At 38.8% G+C, this 15,173-nt stretch overlaps 1 protein-coding gene and 1 long non-coding RNA gene across 4 annotated transcripts in view; one reads left to right on the top strand and one right to left on the bottom strand.

Annotated features, from left to right (window-relative positions):
- CCDC192 (coiled-coil domain containing 192) overlaps nucleotides 1-15,173 on the top strand; it is a 197,715-nt gene that overhangs the window by 149,209 nt on the left and 33,333 nt on the right. The window contains exon 7 of one of the 3 annotated variants that reach the window (XR_001179189.2): nucleotides 198-341. The exons of the other annotated variants lie outside the window; for them this stretch is intronic. The gene's annotated coding sequence lies outside the window, so the exon portion shown is untranslated. The remainder of the gene's footprint in view (nucleotides 1-197; nucleotides 342-15,173) is intronic. 3 annotated transcript variants of the gene reach the window in all.
- The window catches only part of LOC106005670, an 89,426-nt gene that overhangs the window by 65,341 nt on the left and 8,912 nt on the right, over nucleotides 1-15,173 (bottom strand). The gene's annotated exons all lie outside the window — the stretch shown is intronic.

The raw sequence follows: 15,173 nt of genomic DNA, 5'->3' as shown, positions 1-15,173 counted from the left end.
TTAATTTGTTCATTCTTATGGCCTCAAATATCACTGATAGTCTAATAATTCTTATATTTGTATCTCAGGTCCATCTTTCACTTTTTGACTCTAGACTCATATACTTGCAGGTGAACTTTGTATTTCCTCTTGTTTATCTAATCTTCCAATTTAACTGTGCTTCAAACATGGTCTTTTCCTATCTTCTCCCATCCTAGGCAATGGCATCGCCACTACCCAATTGCTCAATCGAAATACACTGGTAAGAAGAAAAGCTACAGATTGAGATCACTGCAATAAATAAATGGAGCTCTATGATATAAAGTAAAGGTTGGAATAGAAGGGAAGAACACATTGATGAGGTAGGTCAGCAAAAAAACTCTTTAAGAAGGAGAGGACATTTCAACTGAAACATGAATTATAAGAAAGAGTCAGTGAAGCAGAGAGGCAGAAGAAAAGCATATTCCAAAAGGAAATAGCAAGTTTTTTTTCTCTTTTTAAAATTATGTTCAATTAGCCAAAAATTAGTTTTTGATATGTTGAATGATTCATTAGTTATGTATAACACCCAGTGCTCACCACCACATGTGCCCTCCTTAATATCCATCACCCAGTCACCCCATCTCCCCCCCACCCCCATCCTTTCCCTAACTCTCAGTTTGGTTCCCAGAGTCCAGAGTCTCTCATGGTTTGTCTCCTTCTCTGATTTCTTCCCATTCAGTTTTCCCTCCCTTCTCCTGTGGTTCCCTGCACTATTCCTTATGGTCCACGTGTGAGTGAAACCCTACGATAATTGTCTTTCTCTGCTTGACTTATTTCGTTCAGCATAAACTCCTCTAGTTCCAACCATGTCGATGCAAATGGTGGGTACTCATCCTTTCTGATGGAAATAGCAAGTCTTAAAACTGTTTCAGAAATGTAGTTTTGTGTTTTTTCATAATAGTAACAAGTCTAATATCCCCAGAGAGAAGTAAATGGGGGGAAAATAACAGGATGAGTGTGTAAGGATAGGCAGAGACTAGATCAAATCTGAGTATTTCAGTAGTCCAGGTGAGAGTTAGTGGTGGCTGGGACCAAAGAAGCAGAATTGAATAGAATGGATTTCAGTTAACTTTTAAAAAATTGTTTTGATTGTGGTATAATAGACATAAAACATTTGTCATCTTAACTCTTGGTAGGTGCATTACTCAGGAGCATTTAATACACTCACAGTGTTGTGTGACCATCACAACTAAAGATATTAAAACCTTTTTCATTATCTCCAAAAAAATTCTCTTCTTTTTACACAATAACTCGCCCTTCCTTCCAGCCCCTGGTAATCTCTACTTTCTGTTTCTAGGACTTTGTCCATTATAGGTACTTCATATAAGAGGGATTATACAATGTTTATACCTCAGTTTCTGGCTAATTTCACTAAGCATAATGTTTTCAAGGTAATCCATGTCAGAGTAAACATTAAAACAACATTCCTTTTCATGGATGAGTAATAGTCCATTGTGTGTATGTGCCACATATTTTATCTAAAATTGGCTTGATCTTTACTCTGGAAATAGAATTAGTGAGACACGTGTTGAATTGGATGTGAGGATGGATATGAAGTTAACAAAGATGATTCCTAGGATTCTAACTTGTGAAAATAAATTTCAGGGGATTAATTGAATGAAATGGGGAACACTTAGAAAGACATACTTTAATCCCAATCAAACTGAGTTCATAACCTTGAGGATGAAGGAGGATTCCTGAGGGATGAGGCCTCCCCTGAGTCTTAAATGATTAACGTGAGTTAACCATATAGAGAAAGATGCATGGGAGTTGGCTGGATACAGAAGAAAATTGAAAAAGAAAGGACCCAGTGATAAAAGTCATGATGATTTTTGTTTTATTTCTTTTACCTGGAGTATCTCTCCCTAATTCTTCATATCCCTGTTCAAAATTGTCCTGATCTTCAAGTCCCAGGTGAAATGCCACCTCTTCAGGCCTCTTCAGGCACTTATGTTCTTTTAATGACTTTTACCTCTTCTGGCTTATAAACCATTTGTGTCTATTTCTTACCTACTACACCATAAGCCCTTTAAAGGAATTGTATTACATTGTTAGCATATTTGTATTCTCTCACTGTACCAAGTATTGTTGCCTTGCATAAAGAAAATAGTCAACATGTGTTGGTTTTTAGGAGAATATCATTATTAGGAATGGGGGGAAAAAATGTTATGCCCAGGTGCCTGGGCAGCTCAGTCAGTTAAGCATCCAACTTTTGAATTTCAAAAACTATTATTTGAAGACTTTTAAGTTCTTTTTTCCAAAAATTGATTTATTTTAGAGAGAGAGACAGGGCATGCAAAGCGGGAGAGGTGGGGCAAAGGGAAAGAGAGCAAGAAAGAATCTCAGGCAGACTCCTCGCTGAGCACTGAGCCCCACCCTAAGACACCTGAGCTGAAACCAGAGTCAGACACTTAACGGACTGAGTCACTTAAGCCCCAACTTAAGTTCTTCTTCTTTTTCTTTTTTTCCTAAGGATTTTGTTTATTTATTTGACAGACAGAGATCACAAGTAGGCAGAGAGGCAGGCAGAAAGAGGAAGGGAAGCAGGCTCCCTGCTGAGCAGAGAGCCTCACATCAGGCTGGATCCCAGGACCCTGGGATCATGACCTGAGCCAAAGGCAGAGGCTTCAACTGACGGAGCCAGCCAGGTGCCTTGCTTAAGTTCTTTTTATCAGAATTAAGGTGTCATTACAGATTGGGAACAGAGTTAAAAGCCCCCAAGTTAACAAACTCAACATTATAGAACCTTGTTACCTCAAGAGAAAAGGTAGATAATCCTGAGATAATTGAGGGCCTGTGTTTTGCTGCTGTCATTGTTTAGTTTTGTTACCATGTAAATCTAATCATCAGAAAGATCAAGTCCTAGATGGAACTAGCAGTAAAGTACAGATGCAGTCATTTCTAACTTAGTATCTAAGTTTCTCACCTTAGTTGAGATGCAGCCTAGATTTCCAAATGCCTTAGAATAATCTATGTGAGCTTAATACAGATTCCTAGTATAATGAGAAGTACTTCGAAGTGCATACATAGCTTTTTAGATACATCACTGATACAGAGAGAATTAATCTCTATCAATCTAACAGTTCACTTGGCAACTTGCAGTGGTTCTCTAAATCACATTATCATTGTTGTCCAGTCTTACGAAGGTACAGTATTGTTTCACATGATGTTCTGAAAAAACTTAGATTTTTATGGATTTAAAAAAAAATTTTAGTAATGTGTATGAGAGTTGGTCAAATGTGCAAATAAAGATTAAAAAAAAAAAAAAGTCAGAGTCTGGTTAAATATAAACCCATGCCAGCATTAGGAAAAGAAACAGTAGAGAGTAGGTTTATGTGAAAATAAAAGAACAGAGAAAATAATGCTCTCCATTGTTCAGAGTGACAAAGAATTGGCAGGCATCCAAGTGCCATGGGAGACAAGATTAATACTAAGTATATCTGTCAACATCCTGTTTGAAAATCTTAGCCAGGATCAGAGGTATCTGAAAACATCCAAAGGGGGTTTCGCCTAAGAATGAGTCATATTCTCTGCAGCATGAAGCCCTAAAATGCCAGTATAGGATGTTAGAAGTGAAACAGAACTTAGTGATCATCTTGTCCAACTCCCATGTTTTGCAGATGAGAAGAATGGTCCTAGAAAACCCTCTCTCCACTCTGCAGGTGCTGGGAGCACCAGCCAAGTAATACACAGACTATGGACTTTAGAGCCACACAGAATTGGTCTGAACCCAGCTTAGTTACTCAGACAAGCCCCTTATTATCTCTGACTCTAATTTCTTCAGCTACAACTTGGGAGTAACTATTCTGGAGAGGGTCTATGATGTCAGAAATAAAGTGCACAAAGCATCTGGCACCTAGAGAATCAGCAAATGCTAAGTCTTATTCTCCCCAATCCTGGGATTAGTGGCAGAACAAGGAAGCCCTCTTCAATCCAAGTGTATCCTCAATATATCCTCAGAGATCCCCAGTCACACTTCCTCCCCCCAAAAAATGAGTGTGGTAAGGGTAATACACTATTCTATAAATACTTGGGCTTTTAATAACCTGGAAATATTTAATGAGTCACTACTGTATAAAATGCCAAATGGAACTTCCAGATTTTTCCAGTTCTTAAACAGAGTAAAGGACACTTGAACAGAAGGAGCAGAAATCTAGTAACTTGGTGCAAACATTCTAAATACTACTGAGGGAAACTTCCTGAACTGAATCTTCAATACATAAATGTATGTGGAGATGGGGTTTCAGTGCTTCATAGAGGATGCCAAAACTCTGTTTTTTTTTTTTTAAAGATTTATTTATTTATTTTAGCAGGGGAAGGGCAGAAGAAGACGGAGAGAGTGGGAATCCCAAGCACACTCCATGCTGAGTGAGCCTGACTCGGGGCTTGATCCCACGACCCTGAGATTATGACCTGAGCCAAAACCAAGAGTGGGATGCTCAATCAAATGAGCTACTCGGGTGCCCCAAGATGCCAAACTAGGCTTTCTAAGTACACAATGGCCTTTTTTTTTTTTTTTTAATTCAACAAGATTGTGTTAGATATATCTACCTTTTAAGACAGAAAAAAACTTCAAAACTTCAAAGACTGAATGAATTTATAGGAAGGTAAAGGAAGATTTCTGAAGACAACGATTTATCAAAGAGTAAGACAGCTGAAATGTTTATCTGTCCTAATTAGCTATCTCCATTGTCAGTGTACCTAACGTGGAAATACAGGCCCTACCACTGACATGACAGACTTAATGAATCACAGGCAATCTGACTGCTGAGACCTTTCAGTCCTATCTAATGCTAACGTACCTTATAGACACAGTCATTGGCCATGACATAATCAATGAGGAGGAACAATTTAAGTTTCTACAATCAGGCATCTGCTCTGTTGAATGCCCTCTTTAGACTTGCCCTTTTAAAAATTAATGTGATTTTTTTTTAATTAGACAGGATTATGTTTTTAGGAAAATACCCTCTAACTGGTTTCTGCTAGTTACCGTTTAGGTAATCTTCATGTGCCTAGAGTTGCCAATATGGTAACTTAGATCTGGATGGTTGAGAAAGGTAGGAGATGGAAAGGATTCCATAACTAGGAAGGATTGTAAGGAGGCCTATAGGCTAAATCTTGTTAACCAAAGTGCTTTATTTACTCCTTGAAGTACGGGCCTGTGCTATATGATAGATATTTTGTATTAGTTTCAATCCTTTAACAATTAGGAGATTTCCCATTATAAGCGGGCTTCTAGCTTCCCTGGAAAATCAGGACACCATGGTAATTCTGGGTCTTGAAGTCTTGCCTGCCAGCCTTTTGTTAGAACTGAACAGTTGTAGCCCCCTTAAATGCAGTGAGTGTGCTCCAATGGCCCGTCTCCCATCATTGCTGATGGGCTTACTCAGGTCAGTTCCACACACTGGCCTTACCTTCACAGCTCCTGCTAGAGTCCAAACCATATCTGAGAGGAGATAAAAACCAAAGCTCAGAGAGATCAAAAGACTGATATTAGCTCTTGGACCTAGTTCTCCCACACAGCTGTTTGTTTGTTTGTTTGTTTGTTTTTTTTATTTTTTTTTTTTTTTTTTTTTTTTTTTTTTTTTTTTTTTTTTTTTTTTTTTTTTTTTTTTTTTTAAAGATTTTATTTATTTATTTGACAGAGAGAAATTACAAGTAGGCAGAGAGGCAGGCAGAGAGAGAGAGAGGAGGAAGCAGGCTCCCTGCTGAGCAGAGAGCCCGATGCGGGACTCGATCCCAGGACCCTGAGATCATGACCTGAGCCGAAGGCAGCGGCTTAACCACTGAGCCACCCAGGCGCCCTGTTTTCCCATTTTAGAAAGTCTTTGATGAGTATTAGAGTGTTGGCTACTTCTGAAGAGATCAAGTAAGCACAAAAATACAATCCAGAGCAATATCTATAAGGATTGAAATATCTAGGTAAAAAGTAATGGCACCACAGACAAAATACTATAAAATTTGTAATCCTAGGTTACAAATATATTCTTAAAAGGAGGCCTAATTATTTTCAGGCAATTGGATCATATAATTTTTTTTTAATTTCTAAACTGCCTTTATTTGGGTTCCAAATGTTAATACACACTCAGAACCACATGGAGAATTAGTGGAATTTAAATTCCCAGGCCCTTTCTTGAGGAGGTCCTGACTTACTAAAGCTATGGTGAAATGCAAGAATTTGCATTTTTGATGAGTATCACAGGTGATTTATTATACTTGTCACAGTAAGAGGTCACTTTCAGATATTCAGTTCTGATCTCGAGCTCCAGACCTTAAGCATGGGGCTTTGTCCTCTTCACTCAGAGAATGGATGTTCACCATGGTTCCTGCATTAGCTTCCTTCTTTTTCTGTGTTCTCTGTGTTGTGATTTATGAAAGAAAAATCCAAAGAAGATACAACTGACAGAGTAGAGGGATCCGAATGTAATTCACTAAACATAATTGCTCTATTGGAATGTTTTTTTCAGTGACTAGGTTAATGATTATAGTATCTTCTACCCACTCTATGGACTCTATATGTCTATGGATTCAGCTCTTCTTCCTAAAGAAAACTTGCTTTGAATTGAAAAAAATTCAACTAGAACTGAAAAAAAAAAAAAAAGTCCTTTATGAACCAAGTCTACCATGAATTTTTAAAACTTTGATTTAAAACATGAAGTCAACTTGTTTTGTTTCTTCCCTAAAATTTGTATCTTTTACAGGTTTTATACTTTGTCTCCTATGCCTGTTAGACAGATTTTTAATATAACCAAAAAAGCAAAATAAATATTGTTACATAGTAGTTCCCTCCCATGTGACCATGATTTGATTCCACCCAGTTGAACTAGATCTCATATGCTATATTAGAGCAAAATCTACTTAAGCTTATCTTACTCAAAGTAGTTTTAAAGGGAAAAATTCTATATTCAGTCTAAAAAAGGTAAAAAAAAAAAAAAGTGAGGTAAAATATTAGTTTCTTAGAGAGGAGAGGTCGCCAAAAAAAGGAATATCTGTCTTCAATTAATCCATACCGAAAGTCTGCAGAAGTAATACCACATTACAGAAGATAACAAGAAAGAAGGGGAATTTCATAGAAGCAGAGCTGAACTCCCAGTAGTCTAGTTTTGAATGTGTAAGTTCAGGTTCTCGGGTTATAAGTGCAAACAATAAAGCAATTCTTGATGTGAAAGCAGGCATATCTAATCAGGCCACTCTTAGAAGAAGAGGTAAGGCCATGGAAGATTTTTAGTATCATTTAATGGAAACCAACCTTATGCATATATGGAATAATACAATTTTCAGAAAGGGGCATATATAATGTTTTCTCTTCTCAGTTTTTCTCTTAAGAATTAACTTGAGAGGATTTTCTCATTCCTTTGTTATCCTTCAACATTTTGCTTTAAAATAGATGTTTTACTTTAGGAAAGCCCTTTAAAAAATTACTTGAGGATGTGAAAATATTTAAGAGTCTTTTTAATGTGTTTTACTTCAAAAGTAACTTTTATAATACTGAAACATAGGTTAATATGCTTCAGAAGGAATTATCTGACATGATTATATCCAGTAATTTAGCCCCTCCTGATATCAAAGGAGAACTTTAAGATACTGGGTAGTACAACAGTAGCGGTTTTTTTTTTTTTTAATTTTATTTATTTATTTGACAGATAGAGATCACAAGGAGGCAGAGAGGCAGGCAGAGAGAAAGAGGGGGAAGCAGGCTCCTGCCGAGCAGAGAGCCCGATGTGGGGCTCTATCCAAGGACCCTGGAATCATGACCTGAGCCGAAGGCAGAGGCTTTAACCCACTGAGCCACCCAGGTGCCCCAACAGTAGCGGTTTTTAAAAGAGGTTTTAAAAAGTTAGTTTCAGCTTTATCATTAACATAGGAACTTAGCAAATGGATACCTTTAAAACAGGCTAAAGAATATTTTAAGGGTCTGAAAGAATTCTTAATGTGGTCCAAATACTAGCTAGTAGAGTAGGAGAGCTGAGTTAGTTACCAGAATCAGAGTTCCCTATGTACTAGAGGGCTTGTTTATAGGTGCAGTAACTTAAGAAAAAAAAAAAATGCCCTACTTTAGGCAACATTAAGTAGCCCTGTTTTGCAGGAAGGTTGGTGTGGGGTAGAAGAAGGGAGAAGTAGGATAAACAGGGAGGAGATGGGCACTAACACAGCACCGCAAGTGAGAAAGGTTGCTGGATCCCATGAAGTACCCAGGATATGGAAGGACCAGACTTACGGTGAGGCCCATTTCCAGATGTACATCCCCAGCACTGTCCTACCAGCTCTCAGGCTTGAGGTGGGAGAGAGGGAGAGGGTAGAAGGATGGAGGCCGCTGGGGCCAAAAGGATTCTGGGGTAAATTGTAGCAATTCTGTACTTAGGACAGAACTATGGTTTCTCAACAAGACTTGGGGCTCTGGACCACGTGGGTCACTTCTGAGGAAGACAGACTTGCTCTGTGAGCACGGGTCCCTGACCTCAGTTTTGCCTTCTCTGTGGCGCCTGCTCCGGATTCCAGGGCAGTGATAACATCCAGAGAGTGGGTTTCTTAGAGTCAAGTAGCTTTTTAGGAAGAGAATAAAAATTTAGTAAATGACTCATGAGTCACGGATGTGTTTTGAAATGGAGTTCCAATGTTATAGAATGCTGGTCATTTTAAACTCCAGATTAAAAGTTAGAATGATGTTTTTATTTTTCTGTTTTGCATTTTTTTTTTTTTTTAGAGCATAAGGGTGGGATAGGGGAGACTTCTTTCCCATAAAAAAGTTTAAGATGTGGTTTAAGATGGGTTAAAAGAGGGCTAAAAAAACAACTATCCTAAACTGACATTTGCTTGAAGAGGACAGATGTAGAAGACAAGCAGTGGAAAAACGAAGACACCCAGAAGCAGAGACCCAGGCTCTGCTCTGAGGCTGCTGAATGAGCCTCCATCAGCTCACACAATGTTTGCAGAAGAGGAAATGTTGAGAGACAGTTTCTGGAACAACAGGGCTGACTTAATTATAAAGCTCCAAAGTCAGCAAGCAGAAGGCCTGCTTCCGAATTTAAAGGCATATATATATATATATATATATATATATATATGTATATATATATATATATATATATACAGCTTCTCAAATGCCACCCATAAATATGAAAGGGGGCTACACATGCCCTCCCACCACAGATAAATAAAGAAAAAAGAAAAAGGAGCAATGGGATGAAGGAGAACTCAGCTACTGTCCATGCAAACCCAGTCATCCAGCAAGAGACCCTGCAGATTCAGAGCCCATCTGTGAGCTTGAAGATCCGGGCTTGATCATAATCTTCTATTACCAGACTCATTGTGTGCAGTGTTTCCACAAATGTAAGTTCTCAAAAGAACTTGCACATTTGTCTTTGAATATTTGCCCAGATATCATGAATGTGTGAACATTCCATAGGAAAGGCAATGAGCATAATAAGGAGGAAGGGGCTCTAAATTCCAGGTGGGATGATAGGTGTCCTGAGTGGTTAACCTCAGTCAAGTCCGTGTTTCTGTTGATGCTCAAGTAGTAGCCTCAGATCCCCAGAGAAAAGTGTCCAGCCAGATCCAAAAAGCACCTGCATCAGTGGCAGTTTATCCATTATTTGATAGAGACATTTTAACATTTGTCTTGAATAGCTCATTCTCAGGAGGGAGAACAGAAAATGAAAAACAGGGATCTGAATCCCAGCTCTGCTAATCCTAATAGTTCGGCTGTGCCCCCGTTTCCTCATTGCTCTAAAACTGGAATAACATTGTTAAGAGTTTGTTGGGAAAAAAACAGATAGAAACTTCCACGCCACTTCCTTTTCCCAGAGGCATCTCTTCTTAGAGATGCTACACCCATAAAGCCATGTGGCTTATTTCAGTTCATCCTAAACTCAGATGTAAAATGGAGTAATGTTTATTCTATTAGTTACAAGAGAGTCCCTAAGGCTGGTCCAGTTTCAAGGGGAGGGAAATTAGATTCTACATCTTGATAGGAGGTGGTAGCCAGTTTGTATTCCAGAAGAGTACATGAGATGGGATATATTGCATGGCCATCTTTGGGAAGATGGTCATCCACACGTGGCTGGCTGCATAACCCAATTTTGAGGGTCCAAAGCAGAGTAGAGTCTGCTCCTATTTTCTTTGTAACAAATTCCAGTTACTCTTCAGGCCGATAAATACTTAGAGTGGATGAGTACAAAGGATTTGGGATTCAGGAAGACAAAAGAGAAACACACATTACGTATCGTAAAACATTCTCATAAGTTCACCAGAGACTCAGATAAACAGATAAGAATCCTGAGCCTGGGCCTCATGGACATAATTGCTTGGCCTCCTACAGGCTTAAATACCAAGTAAGAGAAACAGAGCAAACTCTTTTATTTAACTGGGTTTCCTTTCAAATTATTTTTTATTAAAGTAGTATGCGCCATAAGAGATGATGCTGCTGCGTGGCTCAGGTCTTACTGAATAGCTGGTGTCTCTTCTGCAAAAGGACTGATTTGAGAAAAACACTTTAACTTCCGGATTCAGGATAAAATGTTTTTCTCAAGACAATATACAGTTTGGTTAAAAACATGAGTCTTATATAGGCTATTTTTTAAGCAGAAATATGAATTAATCTAAACAATTAGACAGGATTATCATCAAGTTTATTTCACACCATAAAACTAAGCATATACTTGGGGCAGACGAAAAACAGATTCCTTGTTTTCATGAAGCTTACGTAGTGCTTGCTACTCATTCTATGTTGTTTCACTGAACTGCTCCTCAAGAAATTAAACTGTTTCGTTAAATTATAGCATTGCTAGGTAATGGCATGAAAAATCACTCCATTCTAGGGGCGCCTGGGCGGCTCCGTTGATTAAGTGTCTGCCTTGAGCTCAGGTCATGATCCCAGGATCCTGGGATTGAGTCCCACATTGGGCTCCCTACTCCCTACTGTTTCTCCCTCTGCTCCTCCCCCACTGCTCCTGCTCTTTCCCTCTCCTAGATAGATAAACAGAAACTTAAAACAACAAAAAACAGTTCCATTCCAAATGGCAAAAAATCAATCATTTCAAAAACTGAAATGGCATGAACAATCATTAGTAATCCACAGTTCTAGATAGACGTAAGGCAAAGGAGGAGGGCCTAGGAGTTTGGTGCCAAACCTGTGTCTCTTTTTCATTTTTATGAATGATTAGTAAAAGTTTTTGCTGATGAGAAAAATATATACATGAGGTGCCAGACACCTTATAAAACTATATTCACATCCCTATTGAATTTGATTGATTAGAAAAGTAAACAAATATAAACAGTCTGGAAATTAAAAGATAAATCAGAGACATTAGTTTAGATATGAAAAGCAAACACAATTAAAAATAAAAGCAAAAATAATTCAATGATGATGGACTGAGAAAAAAGAAGGAGGTTGTTTCTACACTAGCTTTAAAGAAAGCCTAAGAGAAGTCAAGAATCCCTCTCATGCTCACTTTTTCACCTTTTATCAATCCCCAACACACACAATTTTTTTTTAAAAAATTTATTTATTTATTTGACAGACAGAGATCACAAGGAGGCAGAGAGGCAGGCAGAGGGGAGGAAGCAGGCTCCTTGCTGAAGCAGAGAGCCCGATGTGGGGCTTGATCCCAGGACCCCGGGATCATGACCTGAGCCAAAGGCAGAGGCTTTAACCCACTGAGCCACCCAGGTGCCCCAACACACACAATTTTGATGGTTCATCTCAAACCCCACCACACTGGAGTGATTGCAACATTCCAGTCCTATTTTAACTTGGTTCCTCCCTGACCTGTAGTCCTAATCAAATGCTTCCTATTTTCACCTGTGATTGTGCTCTATTCTCTATCATTACCTAATTGTCCTATTTGTAAGCTTTGTCAAACCAACCCCAGTAACCCAAGTTAGGAGTCTACCTACAGTAGTCGTTCAAGCACAGAGTCAGAGGAGCAGTGAGCAACCTCGTTTTCTCAATATGGAAATGTGCCAAGTGGAATGAAGTATAGATGAGAGTATCAGGGTAATAAGCTGGATGAAACATATGAGCTTTCTTCAAGGTATTCTTTTTATAAAGGTCCTTGGAGCACATTTCTGCACCAAGACCAAAGTTGAAAGTGGGCAACACTAACCAGGTACCATCCCCAACCTTGGTCCAGCAAAAATAAATAAAAATCAGTTTTTCCTGATCTCCCTGCACACACACACATCTTATTTAGGGAGATGGAGGCCTGTGGCTCCATCACAGATAGTAAATGGTCTTAAATGGTTAAGGCAAAGTGGTCAAGGAGCTGGCAGGGAATTCACTCTTCAACTGAGTCAAGACTTAGTGTAGAGGAGGAAAACCTATTTCTCTATCCTCTTGGGTTCTGTAATTGGAGCCTGTAAATTAAACTGAAATAAGACAATGAGCAGGAGAAAAGCATACAAATATATTTGATGTTAATATTTTTATATGACACAGAGCTTCACAGGAAAGAAGTGAAAACCTCAAAGCATGGTTAGTCCTGAGAGCTCAGACACCATTTTAACAAAGGGTGATATGCTGGAGACAAAGAACAAAGGGTTGGGCTTTTAGAAGGAGTCAGTTGTGGAAAGGTAAACATATAGGGAAAAATTAATGAAGGATTGGGGTCATTTAGCAAGGTTTGTTTGTACAGATTCCGCTCAGCATCAACTCTGTATTTCTAGTGATAAGGATGGCACAAGGAAGGTACCTTTCTCGTGGGAAATTTTTGCTCTGCTCTGAGGGAGAAAGGGGGAGGGGACAACGTCCTTCCTGTCTCTGCTGTTTCTCAACTTCCTTCAGCTCCAAATAACCAACATGCCAAAGCAGCATATTTTGGGGTAGCGTGTTCTGATCTCCTTCACTGGCCACCCATTATAACCTGGAAAGTTCTGTTCCTCAGTCTGCAACTTTCAAGAGTGTTTTTCAAAGAAGGATTCGGGACCCTTGGCATCCAAATTACTTTGGATGAGAGACACAAATGCAAAATCGTGGGCCTACCTCAGATCTATTAAATTAGAATATCTGGGGTGGGCCTGGAATCCACTTGTTTAACAAGATTCCAAGCAATTCTCAGATTTGGTGTTTTTCCATGCACAGGATAAATGGCGAGAGCTGTGTGTCGCCTCCTTTTGAGATCGCGTGTGTTCCAGAGTCCACTACAGCCCTCACTAACCCTGTTCGCTCACTCACATTTACCTCACTAGCCCATACAGGAATTTGTATTTTCAACCCATGCTGGAGAGCCTTCTGGGTTTTGTGGTGAGGGAAGACCAGCAGCCTCTGATAAATCTGAGAGATGTTTCTGAAAACCTCTTCTGCCTAGTTTACTTCAGTTCAGAAAATTCAGAAAACAAAACAAAGCAAAATCCCAAATTAGAAACATAGGGACTCTACTATGGCAGATAGCTTCATTTATCCTCCTGGGACTTGAGGAAAGCTTATGGCCCTTCTCTCTACACCAAACTGCTGTCAGGAAACTCAGAACTGATTCCCAGTGCCTTATCCCTGTTTCATGGTTAGAACAAGGGGATCAATACAAATTGTCTTTATGTTACTTCTACAACTGCTCAGAAGTCATGGCGGATTTTAAGAGGCAAGTTTAGGACAGTTTACCAGGACCATGTTCTTTCTGACCCTTAGGAAACAGAGGTCAGGGGAAAATGTTATAGGAGTGAGAGAACGGTAACACTTTGAAAGTTAATGGTAGTCCACTTTAAATCAAAGACCCATGAAACTGTTACATACATCCAAAAAATCAGAGCATATTTAGATAAGCATTCTTACATATAAGCTGATAAGTCTTATCTCCACTAAAAATATAGTACTTAAAAACTATTTCATTAATAATATTAACCAAATTTTTAAGATAAAAGTAACTCATAATCTCATTGTCCCAACAAAATATTATTTCTTCATATTAGCTCTTTCTAAATAAAAAGTTATATTCATACATAGTTTTATAATTTAAGTGCTGTATTATATATTCTGTTACTTTAATAAGATCTTTCAAACTTCAGTACTGTGGGGATCCCCAATTTGGTAAATAAGTTATATATACAAAAGAATAATTGCTGAGGGATGTGAATCTTTCTTTTAACCATAACTGAAAAGTCTAGCAACAGTAGGAAGCCATAAAACAGTATTTTCCATTCTTGAATCTGGGTCCCGACATTGACAACATATTTGTTAAAAACAAACAAACAAACAAACAAAAAACCTTCCTGCCCTCATTCAAATAGTTTAGTAAATGCTCTTCAAATGACTGTCATAAGTACTGCTTACTTGATCGTTAATGCCATTTCCAAATGCCTCCTATGTCTATGCATTTGTAGAACAAACATCATACTTGGCCATGAAAGTATTGTTGGACTGGTCGTCAAGAGAGCATTCAACACTCTGCATGACTATAAAGAGAAAAGTAAATACCCACAAAAATTTCTGCTTGCCATGGCTGTGAACAATTTTCTGGGTCTGTGTGGCATTGCAGAGAGAAGTATAAATGATGACACCAGTTGTTCCGGGTGGGCAGAGACTATGAAATACCCTAGTGCCTCAGGGTACTAGGTACCGATTATTGGCTCATCGGTCAAGACACATGTGGTTGCAAGTATCAGGAACCCAAATTAAACTTGTTTAAACCAAAAAGAGCAAGTGTAGACTTTTATAATAAAAATCTCAAGCATGGCTAGATCTAGATGCGTGGATAATGTCAGCGGGATCCGGGACTCTGTCCCTGTCTTTCCATCCTGCCTTCCTCTATAGTGGGTTCATTCCCCACTTGCTGGACTGAGGTGGACACCAGCAAGTAGCTTCCCACTTGCAATGCACATGCTTAGCACCCCCCATCAGACAAGAACTCCTTTCTTAGAGCCGTCTCTCCAAAGTTCTGCAATTCACTCTCTCGGGGAAATTTTTTAAGTAGATAGTTACAATTGGATAATGTGAAGTTTTAGATGGGTATGCTTGGTCTACATGGGCACCATGGAGCCTTTAACAAGGTCATCTGCACCCGAATTATATGGCCTGAGAGCAGAAAAGGGGAAATCACCCAAACAAAGTTAAGCTGGTTTTACTAATAATAGTAGCACTAATAGGAACGAACAAAAATAGCTGTACACTGCAAATAGACATGATAAAAAACTTGGTCTCAAGTTCGTCTTACCGTACCATA

This window comes from Mustela putorius, unplaced genomic scaffold (genome assembly GCF_011764305.1).
Source record: "Mustela putorius furo isolate JIRA1106 unplaced genomic scaffold, ASM1176430v1.1 tig00000145_pilon_pilon_pilon, whole genome shotgun sequence".
NCBI classification, from domain to species: Eukaryota; Metazoa; Chordata; class Mammalia; order Carnivora; family Mustelidae; genus Mustela; species Mustela putorius.
The sequence above is the reverse complement of the archived record's forward strand: the minus strand, read 5'-3'. Positions and strand labels throughout refer to the sequence as shown.